We start from the raw sequence: 14,257 nt of genomic DNA, 5'->3' as shown, positions 1-14,257 counted from the left end.
TATTCCAAGATATTCAATCGTACTTCAATCTGATGAATGTGATGATCCGTGACACTCATCATCATTCTCGCCTATGAACGCGTGCCTAACAACCACTTCCGTTCTATCTGCAATAGCTTGAGCGTTTATCTCATGGGTTCCTGGTTCAGATCAGAGTCTTCGTGGTATAAGCTAGAATTATTGGCGGCCATTCTTGAGATCCAGAAAGTCTAACCTTGTCTGTGGTATTCCGAGTAGGATCCGGGATGGGATGACTGTGACGAGCTTCAAACTCACGAGTGTTGGGCGTAGTAACAGACGCAAAAGGATCAACGGATTCTATTCCAACATGAGTGAGAACCGACAGATGATTAGCCGTGCGGTGACAGCGCATTTAGACCATTTTCACTGAGAGAATGGGAGGTAGCCATTGATGATGGTGATGCCCAACATACAGCTTGCCATGGAAAGGAGTATGAATGATTGGATGAAGGCAGTAGGAAAGCAGAGATTCAGACGGAATAAAGCATCTCCATACGCTTATCTGAAATTGCGACCAATGAATTACATAAGTATCTTTATCCTATTTTATATTTTATTTATATTTTAATTATCAAAATCCCATAACCATTTGAATCCGCCTGACTGAGATTTACAAGGATGACCATAGCTTGCTTCAAGCCGACAATCTCCGTGGGATCGACCCTTACTCACGTAAGGTTTATTACTTGGACGACCCAGTGCACTTGCTGGTTAGTTGTGCGAAGTTATGAAGAAGAATTGAGATTATGATAGTGCGTACCAAGTTCTTTTGGCGCCATTGTGATCACAATTTCGTGCACCAAGTTTTTGGCGCCGTTGCCGGGGATTGTTCGAGTTTGGACAACTGAAGGTTCATCTTGTTGCTCAGATTAGGTAATTTTATTTTAATTTTAAGCTTTTTATTTTGATTATTTTTATTTTCGAAAAAAAATTCAAAAAAATAAATTATTCTATGTTCTTCAGAATTTTTAAGAACGAATTCCAGAGTTTCATGAGATATGTTGAATCCTGGCTGGCTATTAAGACATGTCTAATCTTTTGAACCGAGGTTTCAACTATCCTTAGAAGAGCTTATTTGTCTTTCTCAGCAATTTAGATGTTGTATGTAATGATATGCTAAAGCTTGGCTGGCCATTGGCCATGTCTAGTGTTTTGGACCGGAGCTTTCACTGAAAGCTTGGCTGGCTAGTAAGCCATGTCTAATTCCTGGACCGAAGCTTTAGACTAACATTGCATGATTCCTGGAATTCTCATTAAAAATTTTGAAATCCTTATTTTTCTTTTTTTCAAAATAATTTTCGAAAATTAAAAAAAAATTGATAAAACCATAAAACCAAAAAACATTTTGTGTTTCTTGTTTGAGTCTTGTGTCAAATATTAAGTTTGGTGTAAATTGCATCTTTTCAATTTTTCTTAAAATTTTTCGAAAACTCATGCATAATGTTCTTCATGATCTTCAAGTTGTCCTTGATGAATTTCCTTTTTTGATCTTTGAATTTTCTTGTTTTGTGTCTTTTCTTGTTTTTCATATGCATGTTCAATTTGTTAGTGTCTAAAGTTTGAAAATTTTTAAGTTTGGTGTCTTACATGTGTGTCTTTTCTTAAAAATTTTCAAAAATAAGTTCTTGGTGTTCATCTTGACATTCAAAGTGTTCTTGCATGCATTACTCATTTTGATCTTAAATTTTTATGTTTTGTTTCATTTTTGTTGTTTAATAAGAAAAAGAGAAAAACATCAAAATGATATCTTTTTTTTCTCTCTCCTCATTAAAAATCAAAAATAAAAAAATATCTTTTCCTTATTTTGCTCATAATTTTCGAAAATTTGATTTGATTTTCTCAAAAGTTTTAAAAGTCTAGTTGTTTCTTATGAGTCAAGTCAAATTTTCAATTAAAAAATCCTATCTTTTCAAAACTTTTTCAAAAAGATCAAATCTTTTTCATTTTGACTTTATTTTCGAAAACTTTTAAAAAAATGATTTTCAAAATCTTTACTAACAATTAATGTGATTGATTCAAAACTTTTAAAGTTTGTTACTTGCCTATTAAGAAAGGTTCAATCTTTAAATTTTAGAATCATATCTTTTAGTTTCTTGTTAGTCAAGTAATCAACTTCAATTTTCAAAATCAAATCTTTTTAAATTTCTTTTTCAAATCTCTTTCAAAAATAAATTTCAAATCACATCTTTTTCAAAATCAACTTCAAAATCTTTTCCAACTTCTTATCTTTTCAAAATTTATTTTCAAATCTTTTTCAATTAATCTCATCTTTTTGTTTGATTCTTATCTTTTTCAAAACTACCTAACGAATTTTCTCTCTCTAATTTTCGAAAACTCCTCACTTTTTTTTTAAATTCTTTTTAATTAACTAATTGTTTCAAATTTTAATTTTAATTTTATTTCTCTTTTTAATTTTCGAATTCTAACTAATATTTGAAATAAAAACAAGAATATTTTCCTTTTATTTTAAATTAAATTCGAATTTTCTCCCCCTCTCACATCTCCTTCAATTTAATTATCTACTAACACTTTCCTCCCACCCAAAATTCGAACCCCATCTTCTTCTCTGTGTTCGAATTTCTCTCTTCTCCTTCTTCTATTCTTCTCTTCTTATACTCACATAAGGAATCTCTATACTGTGACATAGAAGATTTCATATTTTCTTTTCTGTTCTCTTCTTTTTCATATGAGCAGGAACAAGGATAAGAATATTCTTGTTTAAGCTGATCATGAACCTGAAAGGACACTGAAGAGGAAGCTAAGGGAAGCTAAAGCACAATTCTCTGGAGAGAACCTGACAGAAATTTTTGAAAAAGAGGGAGACATGGCCCAACCTAATAACAATGGTGGAGATGCAAGGAAGATGCTTGGTGACTTTATTGCACCCTCTTCTAATTTCTATGGAAGAAGCATCTCACTTCCTGTAATTGGAGCAAACAATTTTGAGCTTAAGCCTCAATTGGTTTCTCTAATGCAGTAGAATTGCGAGTTTTATGGAATTCCAATGGAAGATCCTCATCAGTTTTTAGCTAAATTCTTGCAAATCTGTGATACTGTCAAGACCAATGGAGTTGATCCCGAGGTCTACAGGCTTATGCTTTTCCTTTTTGCTGTAAGAGACAGAGCTAGAACATGGTTGGATTCACAACCTAAGGATAGCCTGAACTCTTGGAATAAGCTTGTTAGTGCTTTTCTAGCCAAATTCTTTCCACCTCAAAAGATGAGCAAGCTTAGAGTGGAAATCCAAACCATCAGACAGAAGGAAGCAGAATCCCTCTATGAAGCTTGGGAAAGATATAAGCAACTGATCAAAAGGTGTCCTACTGACATGCTTCCATAATGGAGCATCATATGTATATTCTATGATGGTCTATCTGAGTTGTCAAAAATGTCATTGGACCATTCTGCAGGAGGATCTCTTTGTAACGACCCAATTTTCAGTACGCCTAGGACATACCAGAAACTGAGTGCTACCAATTTGTCATCCTAATTATTATCTATTATTTATTATAGGAGCCTGATTCATTGTTAGAAGCGTAGTTAGTTAGCGAGGTACTTTTTTTAAAATGTTTGAATTAATAAACAGAATCATTCATAATCAATTCAAAACTGATAACAGATAAAACAGTTATAAACAACCACACATAAATATATCACAAGTAGTCAACAATATTCAGTGATTCAGCCTTTATTAGAATATAGACTGTTAGTTAGAACACCCCTAGATATAACTAAATAATATCTATATACATATATATACATACAACATCCCAAGTCCTGACCTGTTCAAGAGGTCCCTAAGTTGGCACCTAGGTTAGCCTAGACTCTATACTCACCTAGTCCCTCTAAACTACTAAAGCGAGGGAAAATACGTTCTAGGTCTTCAAAACTCAAATTAGGTGGAACATCACCAAAAGGTAGAACATCATCTGCTACTCCTCTACACGATCAGAATTGCCATAGGACGTCTCTCTGGTACCTCATCAAGTAGCCACACAATAGGAGTCTCGTACACATGATTTAAGTTAAAGTTCACATACAAACAGGGTGCAGACATTGGCTGGTCTCACAGTATATACATATAAACAGAGAACGGGATTCACCCTAGACTCAGAAGACTACCTAGAGCGGAATCCTTTTTACAAACGGTCGTCAGCGAACTACAGAAAGGAACTCTTGCTTCCATCTGAAGGGGGAAGGGAGAGAGAAGGGGTAAGAACTGGGGAGTTCTTAGTAGGGTCGGGGTTATTAGTTAAGTTCATTAATTATATGTTGTTTTGCAAACAAATGGCAAAATACAGAAAGCAGTAAATAGAAGATGAAGATAAATAGAGGAAATAGAGAAATAGAAAATAGAACACAAATAGAATGATACAAGAAAATACAAAACAGACACAGAGAATAGAATACAAACAAGGAAAGCGTACATTCATACCACAATCATAACAAAGGAAATGCACAACCAAGTATGATGCATGTCTAGCCCTAGGTAATGAGCTCATTTGTCGGTTACATACCCGCTCCCGACGTTACCCGGAGTCCTTTGACTAGGTAAGGCTTCCCTGTTGGCAATGCCCCTCGCAAGAGTCCTTTGACTTGTGAGGCAAACCACTGCAAGAGTCCTTTGACTTGCATGGCGGAGCTAGTTAACTTATATCTGCCCAACACATTCTCTGTAAGAGTCCTTTGACTTACAGGAGCATACACACACTCTCACTGTAAGAGTCCTTTGACTTACAGGAGTATATGCTAGTCGTGTGTTCTCGATACCTCTGTAAAAGTCCTCTGACTTACAGAATAGCATTATAGCTAAGTATCCCAGGAAAGCACTCTCAGTGGTCGTACCGCCATCTATCTGACTGTCTTCACACAGCAGATCATCACATAATCATTCTCATTATCATCATTCATTATCATTCTCATTATTCATCATCACTTTCACATTCTTATGCAGTACCTCTTTCTTTCTCTGTTCAATCATGCTATACAAACTTTACAACTTTTACTTTTACAACATCGTAACTCAAACCATTTCTCTTTATCACATTACTCTTTTCTCTTTGTTTTTTTACTCTGCTCTGATTACTCTTTTCTCTGTATCTCTTTACTTTTCTCTGGTTACTCTGTTCTCTATGTTTCTTTACTCTGCTTTGATTTCTCTTCATAACATATGTATTTAAAGCTTATGTAAATTTTGATATGAATAGTTAGCCTGTCCCAAGTATAGGTTCATTATGTTTATACTGAAATAGTTTAACTTTTCATATTATACCTAACCCTGGGTGCAACTCAAGAACTAACTATGTTGCTCCTAGTTCGTTTACTAATCTCTGTCTGTTTTTCTGTCATTAAAACTTTACAGACTTTTCTTTGGTGTTTATCTTTTCTTGAACTTTTTATCTTTCATTTATCTTTGCCTCACTAACATGTTATTACCACTCCCTAAGTGTTTTATGAAGGTAATTATGAGATTCTGCGCTTAAAGTTGTCTTTCTAAAGCTTTTACAGAAAACTGCCTTTTCCGCATTATTTTATTATTTTTATTAAAATATTATTTTAATTAAATATTATTATTTAATATTTTATTATTATTTAATATTTTATTACTAAATTTTCGAAAATTACCTTGCCTTTACCTTTTAACCTTTAAAATTAACTTTTTACCCCGGTAACTTTTAATATTTCTACTTTAACAACCCTAACTTTCAAAAATTACCAAATAACCCCTCAAACACCAAAAATCTTACTTCCTTGCCCTTTTAAAGATCTAAAGCCTGTTCTTCATTGTTCTTCATCACACTCAAAGTATTCTTCATGTTCTTCATAAATTCTTCAGATTCTTTCTCTGTTTTTACCCGTTTTTCAGCCTTTTCAGCAACCAATTTTTACTATAATTCATAATAAATTAGCAGCCACTAAAACCCCATCTTTTCTACATAATTTCAACACAAATTGAACCCCAATTTAAGCCTAGGGTTTCGTTTTTCCAGCTGCTCCAAGAACATGAACTTTAAAGCTTGAATTTCATCAAATTTCATCAAATTTTCACCAAATTTTCAACAAGAATCACTCATATAAACAATCAATTTCAAGCACAGCCAAACCATACAACATTCACACAAATCAAAAACAAATAATCAAGATTAATTTCGTGACACCCTACTTGGTTTTGCTGCTCCTAATTCAGTTAGACTTTCAGGTGGTCCTTTAGCACTTTTTCCTCCTAAATCACATCAAGAACAACTTTAAATCCAAAAACCCTCAACTAACCAAATATCCCTCAGCACATTAGGAGGTGATTTCTAACCTTAGACTTTCTGGAAAGTCACATTTCTTGGCCCTCAAGTCAAGTTAAGCATGATTCCTAAGGAAGAACATCAAGAAAACACATGTTTAAGTATGTTTCCTTGAAAACCGAATTGAAAGCGGAAAGAAATAGCCATCTCACCTTATTTCCAGCCTTGATAAGTTACATGGTTATGTAGAGGAAGAAGAGAGGATCATTTTGGTGAAATCGGAGTTTTGATTTGAGTTTTGGTTCAGAAGAAATCATGCTTTGAAGATTAAGTGTTCATGAAGTTTTCTCTCTTTTCTCTGCTTTCAATTTCGGCCAAAGGGAGTAAATGACCAGCCTTGGAGTGTCTTGGGGGTGTAAGATGAGTTGTGATTGGTTGGCTTCGAGGTGGGTTAAAATAATATTAAAATATCTCAGGTGTATAACTACTAAAACTAGATGTATCGGAACACTTGTAAAAACATCTCTAAAAATTATTTTCTGAGCTACTAGCATAAATAAAACTAGTAACATATTTATTATGAGAATAAAACATGTATAATGAGGCCTTAGCATTGCTAAAGTCATCAGAGAGTGCTGGTGCTAAGCTGCACCAGTAAACTGTGAACCCGGTTTTAAACCGATTTCCTGTTTTTAACTAAAACAGACCAGGTAACCTTATAATATCATTCAAGCATCTTCTAATACTAATATAATGATAATATTATACTATTATCTCTCTTCTCTCATGAGTCGAGTCTGGTTCGTCAAACTGAGACTATTTACGAAAACTACAATCAGAACTCCTAACCGATACGGTTCAAAATCTAGGTTCTTCGCGATTGCATTGTCGGGCCTGTCTCAACTAAGGTCCTTAGTTAAAGATAATATAATGACAATGAGGATTGAGATGCTTGATGATACAAAAGAGGTATTCCTTTTACTTATCTTTCGGAGAAATCCGTGTCTTCAGAAATGATCTCGCGTACTCAAAAATTAGGGTTGTTACACTCTTCATCTGAAAACCCCTACAGAAGCTCAGGAACTCATTGAAATGGTTGGAAATAACCAGTTCATGTACACCTCTGAGAGGAATCCTGTGAACAATGGGACACCTCAGAAGAAGGGAGTTCTTGAAATTGATACTCTGAATTCCATATTGGCTCAAAACAAAATATTGACTCAGCAAGTCAATATGATTTCTCAGAGTCTGAATGGATTGCAAGCTGCATCCAACAATACTAAAGAAGCATCTTCTGATGAAGAAGCTTATGATCCTGAGAATCCTGCAATGGCAGAGGTGAATTACTTGGGAGAACCCTATAGAAACACCTATAATCCTTCATGGAGAAATCATCCAAATTTCTCATGGAAGGACCAACAGAAGCCTCAACAAGGCTTCAATAATAATGGTGGAAGAAATGGGTTTAGCAATAGCAAGCCTTTTCCATCTTCTTCTCAGCAACAGATAGAGAATTCTGAACAGAGCCATTTTGGCCTGGCAACCATAGTCTCTGATCTATCCAAGACCAGACTAAGTTTCATGAATGAAACAAGGTCCTCCAATAGAAATTTGGAGGCACAGGTGGGTCAGTTGAGTAAGAAGATTACTGAAACTCCTCCGAGTACTCTCTCAAGCAATACAGAAGAAATTCCCAAGAGAGAGTGCAAGGCCATAACCATGACCAATATGGCCGAACCTGGAGAGAGTGAGGAGGACGTAAGTCCCAGTGAGAAAAGCCTCATGGGACGTCCACTTGACAGAAAGAAATTTCCCTTTGAGGAACCAAAGGAATCTGAGCCTCAAACAGAGACCATAGAGATTCCATTGAACTTCCTTCTGCCATTATGAGCTCTGATGAATATTCTTCCTCTGAAGAGGATGAAGACATCACTGAAGAGCAAGTTGCTAAGTATCTAGGAGCAATCATGAAGCTGAATGCCAAGTTATTTGGTAATGAGACCTGGGAGGATGAACCCCTCTTGTTCACCAATGAACTGAGTGCATTAATGAGGCAGACATTACCTCAGAAGAAACCGGATCACGAAAAATTTTTCATACCTTGTACCATAGGCACCATGACCTTTGAGAAGGCTCTGTATGACCTGGGGTCATGGATAAACCTCATGCCACTCTCTGTAATGGAGAAACTGAGAATCTTTGAGGTACAAGCTGCAAGAATCTTACTAGAGATGGCAGACAAATCAATGAAACAGGCTTATGGGCTAGTAGAGGTCGTGCTAGTAAAGGTTGAAGGCCTTTACATCCCTGTTGATTTCATAATCCTAGACACTGGGAAGGATGAGGATGAATCCATCATCATTGGTAGACCCTTCCTAGTCATAGCAAACGCTGTGATTGATGTTGACAGAGGAGAGTTGGTCCTTCAGTTGAATGAGGACTACCTTGTATTTAAGACTCAAGGGTCTCCTTCTATAACCATGGAGAGGAAGCATGAAAAGCTTCTCTCAATACAGAGTCAAACAAAACTCCCACATTCAAACTCTAAGTTTGGTGTTGGGAGGCCACAACTAAACTCCAAGTTTGGTGTTGAGAGGCCCCAATCCTGCTCTGATTATCTGTGAGGCTCCATGAGAGCTCACTGTCAAGCTATTGACATTAAAGAAGCACTTGTTGGGAGGCAACCCAATGCTATTTAATTATATCTATTTACTTTCCATTGCTATTTTATGTTTTCTTTAGGTTGATGATCATGTGAAGTCACAAAAACAACTGAAAAAAGAAAAACAGAATGAAAAATAGAATAAAAACAGCTCACCCTGGAGAAAGAGCTTACTGGCGTTTAAACGCCAGTAAGAGTAGCAGAATGGGCATTAAACGCCCAGTCTGGCACCATTCTGGGCGTTTAACGCCAGAAACAGGCACCAGACTGGCGTTTAACGCCAGAATAGAGTATCTAATTGGCGTTTAACGCCAAGAATGGGAGAAAAGCTGGCGTTAAACGCCAGAAACAAGCAGCAACCTGGCATTTAACGCCAGAAGTACACTCTAAGGGTGTTTTGCATGCCTAAATGGAGCAGGGATGTTAAGTCCTTGACCCCTCAGGATCTGTGGACCCCACAGGATTCCCACCTACCCCACCTCTTCTTCTCTCTTCTTCACACCCTTTCATAGCACTCTTCCCCAAATACCCTTCACCAATCAGCTCCATACCTCTTCCCTAAATACTCTTCACCACTCACATCCATCCACTCTTCCCCAAAAATCCCACCTACCTCCAAATTCAAAATCCTTTCCCTCCCAAACCCAACCCTAATACACGAAACCTAACCCTTCCCCCACCCCTATATAAACCCCTCAACACTCCTACATTTTCACACATTACAAACACTTCTTCCCCCCTTGGCCGAATAGACTCTTCCCCTCCATCTCCTCCATTTTCTTCTTCTTCTACTATTTTCCTTCTTCTTTTGCTCGAGGACGAGCAAATATTTTAAGTTTGGTGTGGTAAAAGCGTTGCTTTTTGTTTTTCGATCAGCATTAATGGCACCTAAGGCCAGAGAAACCTCAAGAAAGAGGAAAGGGAAGGCAATTGCTTCCACCTCTGAGTCATGGGAGATGGAGAGATTCATCTCAAAGGTCCATCAAGACCACTTCTATGAAGTTGTGGCCAAGAAAAAGGTAATCCCTGAGGTCCCTTTTAAGCTAAAAAAGGGCGAATACCCAGAGATCAGACAAGAGATTATAAGAAGAGGATGGGAAGTACTCTCCAATCCTATTCAACAAGTCAGAATCCTAATGGTTCAAGAGTTCTATACAAATGCATGGATCACTAGGAACCATGATCAAAGTATGAACCCGAATCCAAAGAATTGGCTTACAATAGTTCAGGGGAAATACTTAGATTTCAGTCAGGAAAATATAAGGTTGGCATTCAACTTGCCAATGATGCAAGAAAATGCACGCCCCTACACTAGAAGGGTGAACTTTGATCAAAGGTTGGACCAAGTCCTCATGGACATATGTGTGGAAGGAGATCAATGGAAAGTTGACTCAAGAAGCAAGCCGGTTCAATTGAGAAGACCGGACCTTAAGCCTGTAGCTAGAGGATGGTTGGAGTTCATCCAACGCTCTATCATTCCTACTAGCAACTGATCCGAAGTAACTGTGGATCGGGCCATCATGATCTATAGTATCATGATTGGAGAGGAAGTGGAAGTTCATGAGATTATACCTTAAGAACTCTACAAGGTGGCTGACAAGTCCTCCACTTTGGCAAGGTTAGCCTTTCCTCACCTCATTTGTCACCTCTGTAATTCAGCTGGAATTGACATAGAGGGAGACATCCTCATTGAGAAGGACAAGCCCATCACTAAGAAAAGGATGGATCAAACAAGAGATCCCACTCATGGACCTCAACAAGAGCATGAGGAAATTCCTCATCATGAAATATCTGAGATGCCTCAAGGGATGCACTTTCCTCTACAAAACTATTGGGAGCAAATAAACACCTCCCTAGGAGAATTAAGTTCCAACATGGGACAACTAAGGGTGGAGCACCAAGAGCACTCCATCATTCTCCATGAGATTAGAGAAGATCAAAGAGCTATGAGGGAGGAGCAACAAAGGAAAGGAAGAGACATAGAGGAGCTCAAGAGCACCATTGGTTCTTCAAGAGGAGGAAGATGCCACCCTCACTAAGGGGGACCTGTTCCTTAATCTCCTTGTCTAGTTAATTTTTTCTATTTTCATTCTCTATGCTTTATTTTTATTTATGTTTGTGTCTTATTACATGATCATTAGTGTCTAGTGTTTATGCCTTAAAGCTATGAATGTCCTATGAATCCATCACCTTTCTTAAATGAAAAATGTTTTTACACTACAAGAAAAACACCCATTCAGGTACACTTAAAAAGTGTAGCCAAAAGTGAAAAAAAATGATGCCTTAGGCTACGGCTACGCTTTTTGGGCTACGGCTACGCTTTTTGGGGTGATTCCTATTCGGCCGTTGCCTATTCTCAAAGGCTACGCTTTTCTGCACCAAGGGCTACGCTTTTGGCGTTTAGGAATAGGCTACGCTTTTCAAGTGATGCTGTCCAGGACCAAAGGTTACGCTTTTCAGCTTTCATTTTTCCAGAATAGGCTACGCTTTTCAACGCTACTGCATCACTTGTAAAGCGTAGCCACATTGTATACCATAACTACTTTTTATAAGCGTAGCCTTAGGTCCCTCCTTTTTTTTTTTTTGTATACCATGGCTACTGTATATAAGTGTAACCTTAGGTCTTTTATTATTATTTTTTTAATTTTCTGTATATATATAATATTCTAATAATTATTAATACAACATAATTATACTAAATAATTTCTTTAAATAATAAAAATTATCCGTAACTAAAATATATTTATAATAATGATCCAAAAATACTAGAATGAAGTTAATTTTGAATATTCATACATCTCATACTAAAGTAAGCATAGTCATACCAAAATAATCATAATACACTTAGAATTTACTACTAATACTCTACAAAAAACTAAAATATTATATCCTACATAAGTATCTTCTAATAAAAGTCATTTGTCAACCATACATGTATCCATTCCTAACACTACTCTATCTTAGCTAATAAACCACAATAATAATCAGCTTAATCTTCATTATCATCCTCAATATTATCCTGCATAATTATATAAAAAAATAATTTAGAAAAATATTTATAATGACATTCGCAATTATAAAAATTAAAAAATCAAACTCAAAACTATCAATGACTGATATCATTAATTCTTTCTGTACTGTGTGCAAGTTTCACCAATGCATAGTAGTGTTTCACAAATCCAAATTTAGAATTCAAAGATAAAAAAAAGCATAAGCTAGATAAAATGCTATAAATGATTGGGGGAACATGCAGATTCACAAGAAATATTCAACTTGCAGTTTATATCCAATCAATTATTAAGGAGATTAAATTGTGTAATATACAATGATTTGCCTGTTGGTGCTGTCCAATGTGACATTTGGTAATTGGTAATGGTAGTGTGATTACTCATTAGTCATTAACCACTTCTGGGGGATTGCTTGGGGGAACTCTAACTAAGCAAAAGGGGGCATTTTTTGCAATATTTTATTTATTTTTATTTTTATTTTATAATTATATAAGACTTTATGAGAGGAAGAAAGATACTGAATGCAAAAATAGATGTCAGTGTTGAAAAGGATCTCGTGTTTTGCATGGAGAGGACATATCATATTATGAACAAGAGAGAGAGAGAGTTAATTTTTATACTCAATGAAATAGAACACACAGATGCTAATGTTTTAAAACTTTTAAATAATTATTATTTTTTTAATTTACAATTAATTACTTACTCTTCTTAAAATAAGTTTTCTATTAATAGTATTATTAAGAAGGCATTCCATTTGGGCCTATGATATTAAGTCATGATGATTATAGTATTACTAAATTACGAATTGAGATTAGGGTATAATAGTCAAGTTAGGGGAAGGGCGTGTGTGAGGAAGGTGTGGAAAAAAAAGAAACAGGGCAAGTAATATCTAAATTACAAATTGGTGCAAGTTATTGCTAAATTATGTGCCGCAATAAATAACTAACCTGAAATGAAGTTACACTTCTCTCTAACTTTGATATGTATTGCAGCTTCCTATGTGCAGAATGTCTATTTGCCAAGATTCTAATACAAAACAAATAAGAATTTTCAGTCAAACTCATAAAAGTGTAATGTAAAGCAATTTCATATAATAATTGTCAATAAAATTCATTGGTCAGCATTCATAATGAACTCAAATGCAAATGACAGAAAATGCATATAATAATTCTCAATAAAATGCTAAGCCAATATCCCTAAATAACTGCACAGAGCATGCACCAAAGTAAAATTATACTGAAGCACTTAGCCAAGCATAATTACAGAAAATAAGAGATCAAGTTTCAATTCCTATGTGACAATCATTGAATGTCTCCACTAATACGTTTAGCCAAGCATCCAAACTGATCATTTTCAAAATTTTAATGAGTCAGTGGTCCATTTCTTTGTTTCAAGTTTCAACATCCTTATAAAATCCCTGTTCTTCAATCATATGTAATTCAAATGCAAATATAGCATACTTCTAAATTAACCACACAGAAAAAGAAATGCCAAAATTACATGCCCAGCAGCCTCGTAGCTGAAATTTTGTGGAAAAGTGGAGTTTGTCCCTAAAAGGCCAAAGCATGAAAAGAAATGACAAAATGCAGAACTTAATTCCAAATTCTTCAACAATAATTTGTATCTTTCACCTATTAAACACAATTGTATAAGTTCACTCAACTAACGAGATAGAAATTAATTTTTAATTTGATTCACATGCTAATGAGATAGAAATTACAACTTACAATATGAAACATGGTAGAGGAAAAGCATTAATTAAACATGTATTGAACATTCAGGATATGCAAATTATTTCAACAATAATAGCTACGCACATAGATAAAGGTGTTTCTATTGAATATTGAAACCAAAAATTCAAGGAAACCCAATTGAATAATTCGAGCGAATCGTAAATACAGTAGAAGTTAGTATACTATTCAATGATCGAATCTTACGGATTGGAGAAAAAGAAATTAACAAAAACACAAAAAATGCTTGACAGTTAGTACTATGGTAGTAGTAGTGGGCAGGGAATCAAATTTCTAGAAGCTTTGGTGGAAGTTATGCATGTCTTCCATAAAGGACAAATTAACTAATTAATTATATATCAACTTAAAAAAATAAAAACAGAATCAATATGGAGACAAAACTAAAGTGATGCAGCAAAGAGCAGACACCACTTACCACTCTTGGAGGAAAACAAAAATCAGTTCGAATGCATCCTTTGGAAGTGTCACACCTAACTCTTCGAGCTCCCTTCTGAAAAAGAACTCAACACACTATTATCTCTGAAATTACCACAACAATGGCGTATCTGGCTCATGCATCAACTTGGTTTACTCTCAAAT

This window comes from Arachis hypogaea, chromosome 18 (assembly GCF_003086295.3).
Source record: "Arachis hypogaea cultivar Tifrunner chromosome 18, arahy.Tifrunner.gnm2.J5K5, whole genome shotgun sequence".
Classification (NCBI taxonomy): domain Eukaryota; kingdom Viridiplantae; phylum Streptophyta; class Magnoliopsida; order Fabales; family Fabaceae; genus Arachis; species Arachis hypogaea.
The sequence above is the reverse complement of the archived record's forward strand: the minus strand, read 5'-3'. Positions refer to the sequence as shown.